We start from the raw sequence: 14287 nt of genomic DNA on the forward strand, positions 1-14287 counted from the left end.
GTGGGGATGTCTGAGGACAATGCAGACACCGTCTTGACTGAGTACCAGTTCATCTGGGAGGTTATTAGGAAATAAATTGCTGGATCATGGGGGCACATTGCCCTGGGATGACAGTGCCATCCAGGTCCTGTCAACACTGAGCTTTATAAGCAGAGAATGAAAAGATGAAAGTAGAGCATCAGCAAGAATGACCTGGGGAAGTGAGGAGGCCTAGGATAGACTAAAAAGAGGCAAAGTAAGCTGTTGCAGTCTTTTCAACAAAGTAATGAGGACCCAGCATTTCTTCTTGCAGGGATTCTGTGCGAAGGGCAGAAAATAAAAGATAGACAGAAAGAAGAAAGGCGGTGTTTCCCAGTGAAAGAGGTTAGACTACGGTTTAGCAGACTGAGTTGAATCCTGGCTCTGCCATTTACTGCCGTGTGTCCTTAGGTAAGTAAATGGCCCTCCCTGAGCCTCACTTTTCTCGAGTGTCATGCCTACATTGAGAGGATTACAAGAGAACATAGATGAAAAACATTCCTCTTGGCCCAGAATATCGTTGAATTCCTTTTTGTGCCCTTAGCACCAGGCAGAGTATGAAATACATATAGAGTTAACCCTTGAACAACACTGGGGTTAGAGGTAACACCCTCCAGCCCAGTCGCAAACCCACATACAACTTTTTTTTTAATTTAAGTATAGTTGATACACAACTTTATATTGGTTTCATAAGTATAACTTTTGACTTCCCAGAACTTTACTAACAGCCTATCTTTGACCAGAACCTTTAACAATAATGTAAACACTCTATTAACACATATTTTATAGATGTATTATATACTGTTTTCTTACAATAAAGTAAGCTAGAAAAAAGAAAATATTTTTTCAAATTGCCACAAATCTCCAAAAAATTTCCCAATATATATATATTTTAAAGTCCATGGATAACTGGACCCACACAGTTCAAATCTGTGTTGTTCAAGGGCCAACTATACATTGGAGCAGTCAGAAACTACTTAGCTTACTGCAGGATACAGTGCATTCATTTATTTGTCCTGTCATTCATTCCTTCATTCAACAGGTATTTATTGAGGATCAACAGTCTTCTAGGCTTTGGGAATATGGTTATGAATAAAACATTCTTTCATGGAGCCTTAGAGTTGGGGCTCAATGAATATAGCAAATACCATTGTTATCATGGTTATTATAAAGTCCATCTACTTCACAGTTTGCTCAGACACAGCCTTGCCAGCACTGAAATGCCATTTAATATGATAGTATATTGATCTAATAGTTTTGTATTGGGATACATGAATTACATCTGTTGGTCCATAATTAACATTGAATCATACAAGTTGTAGAACAGGGAGGGATCTGAGTTATTTCCATACAATGTGGCTCTGTCACTACAGGGAGGGTGTTTCTTATCTCCATTTTCCTGATGAGATAACTGAGGCCCAAAGAGTAACATGGATGTTCTTATGTAATATTCACATATCTACTGGTATTGACATTTTTTCATACTTTATTATTGGGGCAAAGGTTTCATGAAATATGTAGCTTTTGTAAAAATTACAACTCATGTCACATGCTCATAGGAGAATAAAGACCAAAGACTGTGGGAAGAGAGCTGGTTAGTGTTCTCTATACCTAAGCTTTTATTTATAGATAAAGAACACTTCTAATTATTAAAAAAAGAACCCACTTTTCAGTGATCACACTTCCATGTGATGGCAAAACGGTTGCCATAGATATTCATTAATTTAGCTTCTTGCACATGATTTGATCTACAGTTTTAGAGGTACAACATGATCTTCAATACAATTGGGAGACTGTTCCTTCTCCAATATGTCCATTGGACATAAATGGTTCATTCATGGAAAGAAAATTATTTTTTTCATACCCTTTTCATTAAATAAAAACACTGATACTTTGCGTTTGACACTTTTGTGAAGACTGTGAAGGCACTTCTGGAACATTCATTTCTCAATATTGTTTGTATTACTCTTCCACATGTCACCTAGCTGATGAGAAAATCGCATAAGCAAAAAGACAGGGTGGAGGCAGGGAACCCAACATTGTCCAAGCAGAGGCTTCTAGAATGTGAGCTCTGGAAGGGACCTTGGCATTTGTCTAGTCGATCCACCTCAAACTTGACCTTTGCTTTCTTGTTTGAAATTTCAAGCCTGTGAAAGATTGTCAGAGGCAAAACACATTTTCATGAGAACAGTAGCAGTAGTAACGGTGTTTTCTAACATTGCTGCTTCTACTCATGATTTCACCTGAGAACAGGGGTTCCTAGGCACCAGGTATGTTGTGGCTCAGTATTGCAAATGACATCTGGTGACATGCGCTGCTGCATATTGCATTTTATATTCATCCTTGACCTTCTTTGGAAAAATAGACAAGCTATCTGGCAGCTTCACTCCTGCAGTGCTCCAAGGAGCTGAAGGGCACCCTCCCAACTCCAGCCCTGAACATCATGAAACCTGTTCCTCCTCTGTGAGTCTCAAGAAACTGAGCTACAAAACCAAGGCCCCGGTAGAAAGTGATAAAATGTTTTAAATAACATAGGAAAGTTTTTAATGAAGTGTCAATTTAGCCCAACAGGTTTTTGGACTTGCACTTCAAACCCGAAAAGTCAGAGTGAATTTCTTTTCTTCTTTTCTCTTCTCCTCCTCCTCTTCTTTTTCTTCTTTTTTTTCCATACCACCACCATCCTGGCCTTCATGTGAAGAGACAACAGGCATTTTTAAGAAGACCCAGCAGGGAGTAGGCATTTTATTCCAAAGAGATACCACAGACAAAAAGAGCTGATGAGAGTCAGGGTCAGACATAGTTTGCCATTTGTCATTTTTTAACCACTGATGGGTGATGTCTACGGAACTGCTGGTATAACAGTAATGCATTCAGAGAAGAAAGCCGCTATTAAACCTGGACAGACAGTCCGAGCATCTAGCTGAATCCAGGCTGCACACACAGCACGGGGTGGAAGGGCTTTTCCCATGACCCCCTCTGCTGACATATACAAGTTTCCTTTACCCAAACCGACTTTCAATAATTCCAACCGATATTTTCTTAATTTTCTGAGTGTGCACAGGACCAGTGCCAAATGCCAGCATACATGTGTCTTGCGGGGGAAGGAGGAGGACACCCCAAAGTTGGCAGAAATGAGCAAGAGGCTCTTGGCGGCCCCACTACTTCCACCACCTCCCAGGGCACCCTGCCACTAAAAAAAGGTATCAAGAAAATTTTGTTTTTGTGTGTCAAATTTCTGTTTTTAAATAGTGCAATCTAATTTCTGTGGCTCCTAACTTGATCTCCTTTAAAGTATGGATTCACGTGATTTGTCTACCTGTAATAAATATGTACAAATTATATGATTTTGAAAGCTGGCTTGTTTTAGTCAATATTTTTGTCACTATGAATAAAGGAATTTGAGAAAACCTTCTGGGAGTGCTAGAATGCCCTATATCTTGATCAGGTGGTAGTTACCTGAGTATATAAATACGTAAAAATTCATCAAGCTATCCACTTCAGATTTATGCACTTTATATATGTTATATAAAATGGGGGATACAACAAACCACAACTATAATTTTTTCAGTGGAAGGATTGGGGTAGTGTATACACACATGCACACACACGTGTGCTTATGTATGTATATATGTTATATATAATTTGAAAACTTCTCTGTATCTTACAGTAAATATATGTGGCTTTCACAGTCTTAAAAATAATAAATATATGTGTTTTAAAAGAACATCATTGCCCTGATGAAGAGAAGCTCTCATTTTTCTTACTTGCTTTTTTCTTCCCCACCCATACCCCCAGCAATGTTCCCTTTTACTTACATCATATCTCAGCTCACTTAAACAAAAGTCTTCTTCCTTGCATTACTCTCAAACATTTCCCAAGCAGCCACTCTCTAAATCTGTCACCCTGGGGCTCTCAGGTGGGCATGGGTATGGCAATGGCTAGCATACGGCACTGTTAGCAAGGCTTGTCCAGGATGTCCAGAAGCCAGAAAAGCTGGAAGAATGAAAGTGGCCAAGTCCTGGAGGGGAATCTGAGGAAGAACAAGAAGTGGCTGGGTATACATGAGCATCCCAGGTTCGAAATGGTGGCATTACCAGCAATGGGGCCAAAAGCGGAAAACCAGGTAGGAACTACGAAAGTACAAAACTTGGTTGGAAACTAGGGAGGAATGTCACCGGGAGAAGCTACAAATTCTGTTGAGGTCCATGGCCCATCGTTATTAGCTCAGAGAAGCTGAGTCCCAGATTGTCATACAATTTGAAGGTCATAGCATGAGATGGCCACACTCTCTCAACTGAATATTGTTGGATGCTGCACTTTTAAGGCCCAATACTCAAGTGGCTCCTTTGTTGTTTATTTCAGGCTGGTGTAAGAGGTTGCTTCCCTACCCTGGATAATTGTACTGTTTATTGAGCTTTCTCGTATATTTACCTTCCCTAAAAATACTATTTGTCACCTTTGAGCACCTGCTATGTGTTCATCTTTGTGGCAGTCCCATGAGGTAGGTTCTTAAATTATTCCCGTTTCCCAGATGAGGAAACTGAGGCTCAGAGAGATTAAATCACTTGTCCAAGGGCACCCTGATGGTCAGTGGCAGAGCCAAGAGTTCCACCGGATTCTAATACTAAAGTCCGTGCTCTTGACCTCCATGCTTGCCATACAACAATATTTGTATCCCAGTGAGACCCTGTTTGGTGTGGGGGCAGCTAGCAGTCAGTCATGGCCAAGATCTGTGAACTAAGATGCTAAAATTCTTTCTTCTTTTTTTTTAACTGAGTTGAAATTTACATAACATAAAATTAACCTTTTTAAAGTGAACAATTGAGTGGCATTTGGTGTATGTACAATGTTGTACAACTACCATCTCTAATTAGGTCCAAAACTTTTCATCACTCCCAAAAGGAATTCTATACCCATTAAGCAATAACTTCCCATTTTGCCCTCCTACTAACTCCTGGTAATCTCTAATCTACTTTCTTCTCTATAAATTTGCCTATCCTGGCCACTTCAGATAAGTGGAATCATACAATATTGTTTCCTTTTCTGTCTGGCTCATTTCACTGAGCATAAAGTTTTTGAGGTTCATTCAAGTGGTAGTACGTATCAATACCTCATTCCTTTTTATGGCTGAATAATATTCCATTGTATGGATATACACATTTTATTTATCTATTATCAATTCATAGACATTTGGGTTGTTTCCACTTTCTGCATGCCCAGGAATTCATACTAAGGAAATAACCAAGGAGATGGAGAAAGAATCGGTTATAAGGATTTTCATTGTGTATACATACACAATTTGTTAATCCATTCATCCTCTGGTGGACACTTGGGCTTTTTCCACCTTTTAGCTACTGTGAATAATGCTGCTATGAACATGCATGCATATGTATTTGAGTACCAGTTTCCAATTCTTGTGGGTGTTGACGTAAGCTCTTTATCATGGATTCTGTCTAGGTATTTTAAGAGAAGGTTCTATGCCATTGCCCTCTGTGGGGCAATAGTTGAGTAGTCTGTCTTTGAAGACCTTGGAGAGTGATGCGGTGAGAAGTCACTGGGCTGGGAATTGGGAGGCTTCTGACTGATCCTAACTCTGCCACTTACTATTTCCATGACTCCAATGTTCTCATCTCTGATATTTGAACTCCAGGGTTCTTTCAGCCTAGAATACTTGATTTTCGCTCTAGACAAGGTCCTGGCCCTCAAGAAACTTCCAGTTTTACTGGGCAGACAAGACATGTCCCCCAAGAGACAATCAATGATCCGCTACAGTATGTGTGAAAACACCAGCAATGAGTCTTACAGGTATGTATGAAGACAGTTTTTCTTTGAGTCTACTTTCGCCACTCAACATGAGGAAGAGTTTACAATGATTTTCAAATTTCTTACCGTAACAACTGCTGCTGCACCAGTAATTTAGCCATCCTAGGCACTGCTAAGTTGGGATATTACTCATAGGGACCAAGGGCAACAGTGAAAACAGAAATGTTACCAAGGTTGAAGTGCTGAGCTATCAGCACTACCCAATTCTGGCTGCACAAAGCTGGCCTTTTAGTAGGAAGTGAGCAGCAGCTGGCCATAGTCCTCCCCCCACCTGGGGGGTGGCTGCTTCCCTAAGGGGAAAGAAAAGTAGCAGCAACCCCAGTTCTACCCTAGACCCGGGCAGAACCCGTGCTCTCCCGAACCTGCACTGCAGCCTTGCTTTCAACCTATGAGGGGACAGCTACAAACTACTGCAGCTTCTCCATTCATTGCCATGTCCCTTCTTTGAATTCCACTTTAAATGTTACTTGCCAATTGGATAAAATCATATTCCAAAGAATGCACTGGACAACACGCAGCAGGGATCCATTAAAACACTGCTTTGGTATATACAAAAATATACTCCTTTTCACAGATTTAAATCCTCAGCTCTCTCCAAAGGACTGCCTGACAGATGGTTTCAAAGCGAGTCACATTTACAAACAGCAGACAAAAATATTATTTAGCAGATTCTCTAAGAGCTCTTCCGAGCTTGCCAGAACCAGTCTTTTCCCATGGGCTCTTTTATTTCTAATTTGTGGAGGCCCAACGAAAAAGTCTACTTCCTAGCAACCTCTGTATATCTCCTAGGCTCGTAGCATATAAGAGCTGAAGGAAGTTCTAGGGCTATGGAGCTGGCTTTTTTGTTATTTGAGAAAATAATACCTTGGCCTGAAAATATGAATTATTAGCCCATCACAAACACTAAACTAAAAACCTGGCAGGGAGGAAGGAGTGGATTGTGTAGAGGAATGAGAGGAGAATGAACTGATAGAGGAATTGGCACAGGAGTTAGGAATCACGTTCGCAGCCATTTAGTTAGTAAATTACGCCTCAAGGAAAGTCATCAAAGCAAGGCCCACCTCCTGGACAACTCCTTTGCTCTTAAAGATTTGAAAAAAGGTACGTGTCAAGCACAAATTATGAACAAAGAATAAGCCACAGCCTGGCCTATCCTCTGGGAGCATCCACTGTTTGGGGGGACCGACACGTTAACTCACAAGGCAGGCAGGGACTGTTAGATCCAGATAGCCGGTGGTTCCCATGATCACAGGACGGGTGAGGTCACTGGGCCTTCTGGGACAGGGTCCAGGCGAGGGGAGATATCCACACCAGCGAGGACTCAAAGAGATAGGACGAGGGTATGTTGGATCAACAGAATGCCTTGAACAAAGGCCTAGAGGATAAGGGACATCTGGGAATGCGCAGGGAGACATTTCAGCTTGAGGAAAGAATGGCAACAAAGGTAGGGAGCAGCAAGTGAGCCGAACCTGTGGGGCTCAGCAGCTCGGAGACCTGTCTTGCTGGAAGGAAAGGATGCTTGGCAATGTAAGTGTGGCCCACTCGGTTATGTTCTCTTACTGTGCTAAAGAAGATGGTCTTCTTCCTCTTACTGTTAGCTTTACCCTAAAACCGACGGTATTTACACCATCTTTAACATGTAGGAGAGAAGGAGAAGAAAAAGCCTGAGCAGAGCAACAATATCTCCAGCCCAGTTTCTGATTAATAGCACAATTGTGGGCTGTCAGAGTGAAGCCATCCTGCAAGGAGTTGGTGCATTTTCATCTCATACAGTGAAATTTTCCTGTTTATTCCTCCCACTCATGTTCTAGAATTTTATTTATAACACTTTTTGGCCTGCTCTTTAAAGTGTGTGTGTGTGCCTCTGTGTGTGAGAGACAGAGAAATTAAAGTACTCTACTGGGCTGTGAGCTTCTGGAAAGCAGGCCTCACATCCATCCCAAGTGTTATAATTATGATCCATATGCATAAGGAGAAGCCATGTAGACGGAGCCCCTCTATTCCGGCACCATCTTGCAGAGCCGCCTCCTGGGCTGATAGCAGGTTCCCTTTAGGGCCCAGCAAGACTACCTGTCCCCCAGAGCCATGGGGCTTCCTGGGAGTCTGACTCACTGTGCTCCAAGGGGCTTCAGAGCCCACAGGGCCAGTGCTCTGCTGCCAAGCAGGCCCAGGACCAGACCACCCACACGGGGGGCTAAAGGTTTCAAGAGAGAGGCCACTGGTCCCCTCAGGCACCTGCACAGAGCTGAACCAGCCCAGCAGGCAGCAAGCGAGCGCTTCCCCAGGTGCAGCAGGGAGGAGCGGGCTCCTTGCCCTTGTTTGTGGCCCATTGCAGACAATGCCCCTCCCACTGCTGCAGAGGACCTGCCCCCACGTAGAGGCCAGAGTGAGCCCGGGCACCTTGCTGGGACAGGGCTGCGTTTTCAACCCTGACCCCAGCCTCACCCTCACTTGCGCTTTCACTGGGGTGAGGCTCAGAGATGGCAAATCCCTCCCTCCACTGCAGTTCAGGGCTGGGGGCTGGGGGCTCTTCCTCTGGCCCACAGGGAGAGAAAGAGCGACTCAGCACTTTGCCTGGGGCTGGATGGACACAACTGAGGTTTGTCCTAGTTTGTGTCCAATCGGAGTTAAGTCATCCATTGCTAGAGGGCAATGTGATGTAGTGGAAAGAATCCTAGATTTGGAATTGGAGAAACACGTGTTTGAATCCTTGCTCTACCATTTTGTTCATGTGTGATCTCTGGAAAGTTATTTAATCTTTCTAGGCTTCAGTTTCCTCATCTGGTAAATGGGCATGAAAATAGTGCCTTCCTCAATCCACTTTTGTGAAGACTAAAAGTATCTTAAACATAATAGAGAGATGACGAATATTAACTCCCTTCATTTCTTTCCCTCGATGGGCCACAGCAATTAAAAAAATACATTTCAGAAAACATGAAGGATCTATCTCAATTTCTGTTGATCTAAATATTGCCTGAAATAAATGTAGCACTGCCTAGAGTATTCGCCAGCATTTTGTGAGATGTGGCTCTGATGACATGTTTTACAGTCAGATCTCATGTGTATATTCAGAACTTTTTATTCCTTTGGTGGTTTTTTTTTTTCCCGGGTCCTCTTCAGATTTATTTTTTGCCATCCTGCAGAACTCCACATTGAACTCAGTGGTAAGTTTTCATCACTGCCAAGTGGAGTGGAAGAGTGCCTTCTTATTTTTGCAGATTAATGTTTCTGAACAAGAAAAGACCGATAGTATGCATGGTCTTAATTTAATTTAATAATAATCCTTCCTGTTGTATTAAATGAAATAACATATGTAAAGTGTCTGGCAGAGTAGGTATTCAATAATTAGCAGCTGCTATTATGATTATTACTTCTATTATTATTATAAAGCGAGAGATGAGAGGGGAAGACACTCAAGAGGAACGCTTTATCATTCGTATCCTTGACGGAATGCTGAGCTCCAAATGGATATACATAACTTCAAAGGCCTATTCAGCCATCTCAGCAAGATATTGAAATACCCCCATCTGAAGTCAATGAAGTCCCCCTAGTTGTCAACTTGATCCTGAGCCTGAGACCAAAGAGAAAGAGGGGGCTGGCCAACCTAAAGTTCTTTTTAATTGCTCCAAACAAAAGGTTAATGAGGAAGTGGAGAGGCCCTTCCTGGAGGGACACAAAGGCAGGGCCCTCCCCTCAAGGAACTTAGACTCTCCCCTTGACTCACTTCCCTCCCTATTATACCCACTTGTATGTTGTTTTGTAAGTGTCCTTAAGTCTTTTCTCAAGAGAGTCACTTGGAGATGGCTAATTAGGCCTATAAACCCATGAGAGAGAAGGGCCCCTGGCTTTGCTTTCTTTTGTCCCCTCTCCTCTTGCTCAAACTAGAACAGTACTCAGCCCCGGGTGTAGCCTCAGTAGAAGTTGCTGACTGCCTGACCTTGGGGACTAGTTAGTAGCCCCAGCTTAAGTTGCGTTAAGTGGCATTGACTGGTGACTGTGGCTGGCTGGCTGGTTGGTTGGCACAGAGAAAGCAAAATGAACTACAAAGTACAAGCCTGCCAAGGGCAGTTGAGTTGGCAAAACCAGGCTGTGAGCAGATGGGGGTGGGGGAGGTGGCAAAGTGGGGTGGCTCAGTCATCTCCTTTAGTAGATTGGATATAATTACCTCTACAACACGTGCCCAGATCACCTTCTGTGGAACTGAGTCTTTGACAGCAAACTGCCTGTTAAAAGTGACAGAAGCCAAAGGGAGTGGGCAGAGGAAGGGGGAGAGGGGAGGGGGTGGTATATTGAAAAGCCTGACCTTTTAAGATATGTTTAATACAGCAAACATCTGATGCCTTTTGATTCCTACTGCCGCCACCACAGTAAAGGCAGTAGCTCTTTAAGGTTGGTGTGGTATTTGCTTCTGTTAGCTAAGGATTCATTGGCCACATTATTAGCCAAAGCACAACAATCTGGTTGATAATGGAAATTCAAGGCAGCCTTTTTGTCTTTAGGGGTGGGTAGAGGAGTGCCTACCTGGAGTCAGGAACATTCCTAATGGAACCACGGAGATACAACGTGACTTAGGGACTGTCATATCTCTGTGTAGGATCAGTTTCCTCCCCACATAGAATCAGGAGGATGGAAAGGCATCTCACCAACTGAACATCCCTATGGCCAATGCCCAGCCAAATCTGAGAGTCAGGGAACAATGTTCCTAAGGGCCGCTGGGGGAAGAAAGCAGATTTAATCCACATGGCTCCTGAAGGAGGAACTGGGAACAACGGATAGAAGTTACAAGGAGGCAGATTTCCACTCTATATAAGGAAGAACTTTCGAACTCACTAGAGCTGCTAAAATCTAAATGGGTTGCCTGCTAAGGTAGAGTTCTCCGTGTGGGTAAGTGTTTAAATTTCTGATTTAGTCCTCCTAACCACATGTCCTGCTTCTTTGCCCAAATTTGCTAAACCAAAGCTCTTAACCACCCATGATTCAAAGTGACTAAATATGAGATACTGACATCCCAACCTCGGTGGCTGTTGGGTCCAGAGCACTGCCAGTCCCAGAGGATACAGTGAGACTACGTTTTCATCTCGAAATTGAAGTTGGGTTCCCCAAGCCTGTCTCCTGGAGGGGGCATGGCTCCAGGCCAAGCACTTTCTGGGGACCCTGGGGGACTTGGGCACTCTAGCAGCTGGACCTTCCTTCTCTTGTTGTGCTTTCCAGATGCCAGGCATCCGTCTGGGGCTGGCCAGCAGGGCCAGGCCCAGCTGTAGCATCCCACCTGTTCAGCCACTCTGGAGGCAAGTCCATTCTTCTGCCCCAAGGAAATGCTGCCACCAAGCAAGCTTGGCAAGTAAATATAAGACGTTTATAAACCACCAAGCCATTTTTCACTAGCTTGCCAGTCCCCTAAAGGTACTCTCAGAGTAAAAGACAGGAAATTCGCATTCTTGACCTTTGACCCTACACAAATCATCCTTCCTGGAAAAAGTGGCTATTCACAAAGCAGAATTCAGCCATTCAGGCCACAGAGACTCAACCTGGAGATGAGCACTTTGAGAGGCAGATTTAGAGCCACATCTCGAGTTCCATCTAAGTTTCAAGTGTATCCAGCCCTTAAATGAATATTTATTTGAAAGAAATCATTCAAAATTTTTGAGTGTGACTTTCACTAATAATAATACCTTTACAGTTTGGTGGGGGGTATCTATTTATAATTTACAGAGCATTTTCAAGAAACTGGACTTAAAGCAGCAAAGACTCAGCACACCCTGGAACAAATGTGCTCAATGAATGTTAACATCGCAACAGAAATCTCAGAGGCCGCTGTCCCACTGGGGTGTGGCAGATTAGGTACTGTCACCCACCCTCAGTTTACAGATGAGGAAACTGAGGCCTACAGAGATTCAGCAACTTGCCTTCTTGTGTCATCTGCCAATCTTGAGCTAAACAGAGTAAGGCAAAGTCCTGAGAACAAGCTGGGCCCCTGTGCTGTTCAGTGTAAGGAAATCAGTCGGGTGGGGCGGGGATGGACGGAGCAAGGCTCTCCTGCAGTCCCTTCACGTGGCTTTGCCCCTTGCCTCAGATGTAAGCCGCAGAGTTGTGGCTGTCCCCAAGGTTTGGGGACTGAAATGTCTTCTGCCCCCTTCAAATCTTACCGTATAGAGGTAAAGGAAACGCTTTTCATTATTTTAGTGACTCAACAACCCAGATATTTTCCCAAGTTTCTTTGTTGTTTTTGTTAGATTTGAGAAAGACTTTATTACTGTCAGGTTCTTTTTGGTTTTTAAAAGTTTTTATGGTGTTTTCCTTAAAAGGTTTTCTTCTGCTTTCCCATCCTTCTCCTCTTCCTCTTCCACCTGGGAATACTCTACAGCCAGTACTATTTCAACTTCTCTCGCTGTCTTTTAAATCAACCTGTCACCTAGCCTCCTTGATTGCCTACTTCCCCTCTCGCTCAGGGTCCATTTCAGTGCACTTCCATGAGTGGATACAAAGACCCTGTGGGTCCCCTCTCAGTCACCACTGCTCCCTATGGCCCTTGAGGACATCAAGAGCTTCCTTTCCATGAGTTCTGGGAAAGCAGTGTGGCTGGGCTGATCGCCAGCTTGAACCAATCGCATTACAGGGCTGAGCCCTTTGAAACAGAGCTGGGAGGGTGGTCACAGCCACTTCTACTCTGCCCCATATACTAATGGGCAAAGGGGAGGAGGCTAATGGGATGATTGTGTTGGGGCATAGCAGGAAACAGACTCACAGAGGAGAATCAGTGGGGAATCCAGCGAGGAAACTGTTGCCGGTGTGGGTGACAGAGAGTGTGTTTGAGAGTGAGGCATTTCCATTTGTTGAGGGCCTGCTAGGTGTTACTTCTTTGTCTCCAGGCGCTTTCCTAGGCTATCTCATTTAATCCTCCTAACAACCCCATGACATAGGTATTACTATTTCCTACCGTACAGGTGAAGTAATAGGCCCTGACAGGTGCGGGCACCTGCCCCAGGTCACACAGCTGGTTCTGCGGGGACTCCTGTGTGTCCGGCTTCAGTGCTCATGTTCTCTGGGCTTCACTGCAGCATGCCAGCTGCCCCAATACTACCCGACTGGGAAGAAGAAGGAGACAGCACATGACAGAAGATACTTTTCCTCCCTGCGTTTCTGCAGTTTCCATGTACAACACTGAGCTGGGGAGGGTCTGGAGCTGCTCTGTTCCTCTGATTGCTGCCTGTTGGCCTCTTCCCGCATTGCCCCCTCCCCTGGTACCCCAGAAACACGTAGTCTCTGGTGTGCATGGCTCCCCCTTCCCCTCCCCCATCTCCGACGAGCTGGAGCTCTTATCGGAGAGTTCAGCCCTCCCCGGAAGCAGGAATCTATGTGCTAATGTGTTAATCCTCCTATTCAAAAGGTTGCAACTTCCCTACTGTGGGGACCAGCAGCAGTCTATAACCCGCCCCATACAGTATTTCTGTCCTGGGGTGAGCCTTGTTCCAGCCTAATTATAGCACAAAGGGGAGTTTAGACCCACTCACACAGTTGTTTAAATTTAGTGAGAGCAAATGGGGCCAGGGGATTTGGAAGGTAGCAATAGGGTTCTGACTTCCAAGTTCCTGGAGACCACGAGATGGCCGGGGCTCTTACAGCAACTGAGAGGGCATAGAGAGAGAGAGTCCCTCATGTGTGCTGTAGCCAGAAGGATCCCCCTCAGGGGAGGGAGAGTGCGGGCAAATTACCCTATCTGGGGCCAGGACTGGCCTCCTGCAGGAATTTGCCATGGGAATCTTTCAAAGGGTTGCCTCCACAGTAGGAACCTTTCTTTCCTGCATGGGAAAGAACTGGGCTCAGGTTTCAACCAGGCCATTCTGAAAATGCCTAGAAAGAAGGGAATGGGGAACAGGCAACCAGGGCCTTTCATAATGCTGGCAGGCAGGCACTGAGGAGAGGCAATGGGGGCCTTGCTCTCTGGCTGGGGCTTCCTGAAGGACACCGGTCAGGTATAGTTATGGACACTTGCTTCTACTTTGCTGAGCAAATGAAACACAGAAGATCTAGGAGAGGCCACGTGCGTCACCTTCTGCCTGCCTGCTGCCTGTCCCAGCAGGTGTGGTGTGGCAGTGCCAGGAGGAGGAGGAGTGGGCCCCGTCACTGGGCCCCACTGGGTGCGGAAGGCTGCTGAAGGGATTGGCAGTTGAGGGGAAGGAGCACAGGACTGGGAGTCAATTAATTGGGGATATAATCTCTTTCAGTCTCTGGCCCTGTGTCTTTCTTCATGTATACTTGAAGTAGGTTAGACTAGTTCACTGCTAGGGACCTTTCCAGCTCCAATATTCCAGAATTTACTTCCTGAGGAGAGTTTGTAGGAGTTAAAAGACAGCACAGGACATGGGACTGGAACACACACTATCTCTAATCTCAGGATTGTTACAATCACTGATACATTTTGGTGCATTTTTTCCTCAGAGTGCCC

This window comes from Manis pentadactyla, chromosome X (assembly GCF_030020395.1).
Source record: "Manis pentadactyla isolate mManPen7 chromosome X, mManPen7.hap1, whole genome shotgun sequence".
NCBI lineage: Eukaryota > Metazoa > Chordata > Mammalia > Pholidota > Manidae > Manis > Manis pentadactyla.